The following is a 3,357-nucleotide window of genomic DNA, read 5'->3' on the forward strand; positions in this document are numbered from 1 at the left end:
CCATGGTTCCATTTTCCCTCCTTATTACATACTGAACATCTTGTGATGCATGCTTGAGGATTTCCAAATCCCTCCGTTCTGTAGCTTTCTGCAGTTCTTCTCCATCTAAACAATATTCAGCTCCTCTATTCTTGCTGTCAAAGTGCATTACCTCACATTTTCCCACATTATGTTCTATATGCCAAGATTTTCCCAACTTGCTTAACCTGTGTGTATCCGTCTGCAGGCTCAGTATGTCATCCTTATCACTCGCCGTCCCACCTATTTATGTGTCATCTGCAAACTTGGCTATTGTACATTCACTTTCCTCATCCAAGTCATTAATATATACTGTTACTGTGCAGTTGGATGTAAAATAAAACCCTGCAGAACTATTTGAAGAATAGCAGAGGAGTTCTCGTTCTGTCTTAGCCAACAATAATCCTTGACCAACAGCTAAAACAAGATCTAATTATCTTTTTCATTGTTGTTTATGAGAATATATTGTGTACAAATAACTGCTATATTTCCTACATTCAAAACTGCATGAATACTATTCAGGATATCCCAAAGTCAAAAAAGGTTATATAAATGTAAGCCTTTCTCTTTGTTACTGGTCATGGACCAATACCTTTCAACCCAGGTGGATAGAGTTGTTAAAAAGGCGTATGGTGTGTTAGCTTTCATTAATAGAGAGATTGAGTTCAAGAGCCGTGAAGTTATGCTCCAGCTATACAAAAGCCTGGTTCGGTCACATCTGGAGTATTGTGTCCAGTTCTGGTCGCCTCATTACAGGAAAGATGTGGAAGCGTTGGAAAAGGTGCAGAGGAGATTTACCAGGATGTTGCCTGGAATAGAAGGAAGGTCTTACGAGGAAAGGTTGAGAAAGCTCGGGCTTTTCTCTTCAGAACGACGAAGGATGAGAGGTAACTTGATAGAGGTGTACAAAATGATCAGAGGTACAGATAGAGTGGACAGCCAGAGACTTTTTCTCAGGGTGGAGGTAGCTATTACGAGGGGGCATAGTTTTAAAGTGAGTGGAGGTAGATACAGGGGAGACGTCAGAGGTAGGTTCTTTACTCAGAGAGTGGTCGGGGTGTGGAATGCATTGCCGGAGAGGGTAGTGGAGTCGGCCTCATTAGGGGCATTTAAGCAGCTATTAGACAGGCATATGGATGATAGTATAAGGTAGGGGTAGAGGTTAGATGGACCTTAGGATTAGAGTAAAAGTTTGGCACAACATCGTGGGCCGAAGGGCCTGTACTGTGCTGTACTGTTCTCTGTTCTATGTTCTATCTATTATTAAGTCCTGACATGAAAGCTGCAAAATAATTTTGTTGCACAGTTTAAATTTATCTTTACAATTACAATTTTGCTACATGAATGGGCTGAAGAGTTTATTCCTAAATTAGTTATTCCTATCCATCAGCTTTTTTAACTGTTTACTGAGGACTCTTGAGCCGCATCACATTCTCAGCATTTTCCAAATCAGACCTTTTTCTACTAATTATAGATAACAGTTGATGCAGAACATTGTCCAATAAAAAAACTCTTCAAGCTGTAATAATTTTAAACAACTTTGATTTTACTTAAAGGCACTGGAACATACTCACAATTCACACTTATACTTTTGGAAACACGACAAGTCTTTCAACAGTTTAATTCACAGAAACCAGACAACAATACTGAGATTTTATAATGGAACAAGGTAACTGTCTCTCTTCGTGCATTATCATATTGTACATTACTATGAGGAAAGTACTGTTCACTACAATAGTTGTCAAAGTTCACAGTGTGAAATCAAAGAATATTTTTAGGAAATTTGATAACATTAACATTCAATTAGACATTTATTATTGAAGAGTGTACAAAATCAAAACTGCAAACTGCTGGTTTTAAAAAGAGATAAAAATGATCACTGTTTCTATAATCTAAATATAACAGAATTCTTTTAGAGGTAATTGAAAAATGTTCTGCTTGTAGGCACATTTAAGCACATTAAAGCACATTAATTAAAACCAATTACCAAAGAACTGCAATTTGTATGGTGCTAATAATAACTCACTGATATATGAACAATTTATTGAAATTTTAATAGGTATGCCTTTGGAGTTTTCACATTTCTTTCTGTTTCAATCATGGACAGCTGTGAGTCGCAGGAAAATCAAACCACTCCAGTTGTTAGCGACTCAAATGTCAGATTTATTATCTTGTACTGCTAAACAATTTAAAATCTTCAAGAAAATAGGATTCAGTTTGACTTTAGAGAAAAAGAGTTAATGATTTTGGTCCAATATGACTCTTTGACGGTACGAAGGAGTTATGGTAGATATAAAACATTAACTCTGTTTTTCTTTCTACAGAAGCTGCCAGGTCTGCTGAGTTTCTCCAGCACATTCTGTGCTTATTTCAGATTGCCAGCATCCACAATACCTTGCTGGAATTTTGATATTGATGTGATTGTTTGTAATGGTGATAGCAAGTAGGCAGTCCATTTTAATTCTGTCTTGATTTTTATTTTTATGGCAGTTAACTTGTTACCGCCAATTTTCCAATTCTAATTGTAATTTTGCTTGTTTTGCTTTAAATTTTGTTTTCTCCTCTCTCCATTGTACCTGCATTTCACATTTGTGATTTAATATTTATTTTTACATATTTATTATTAATTCTATCAGTTTACTCATTATTTGACTTTATTGATTTCAATATTCTAAAACTTCCCAGGACTGCTCCATTCACAGTAATTTGACCAGATTAGGTTCCTGGAGTGATTTATTAAATTGAAACTAAGCTGACATATTAAGACAGATAAAGACAAATGTCTTTATTTTTCAATTTGTTCACACCTGACCTTGTACAATAAAAGCCACTGAGTAATGTTGGAAGTTAGTACTGGAAAGACTGAATTATTTCTTCTCTTTAGTGTGCTGCTTTCAGACAAATCTGCCATCTTGCCATGCAGTTCAACATGTTTTCCATGTTTTCTTGCTGCAGTGTGAAATTCCAGAGCGTCTGTCTGACCTTCAGAGGTTCAACTAGGGAATTAGGCCAGTGAGCAGACAGACATTCATCAGACACTTTAGAGTCAACAGTTTGCTAATATTCCTTTTCTTCCATTGATGCATTTTGCTCACTTTCCTGATTCATGCCTCAAATTCTAGAGGTCATCCGGACAGTTTTGTTAGCCTCATACTGCATGGTTGGTGTCTAGTCATTGTCAAAACCAGACAGAATCTTGGGTTTTCCAAAGCAGCAGCAGCTTTTCAGTACCATTCAGGTTGGTGCATACCACAACTGTCACACATTCATTGTTTCACTTTCACCATTAATTGTTAAACATTAAAAAGAGGTCTGGTAAAAGGCAGTAAAACAGTTTGG

This window comes from Rhincodon typus, chromosome 13 (assembly GCF_021869965.1).
Source record: "Rhincodon typus isolate 14 chromosome 13, sRhiTyp1.1, whole genome shotgun sequence".
Classification (NCBI taxonomy): domain Eukaryota; kingdom Metazoa; phylum Chordata; class Chondrichthyes; order Orectolobiformes; family Rhincodontidae; genus Rhincodon; species Rhincodon typus.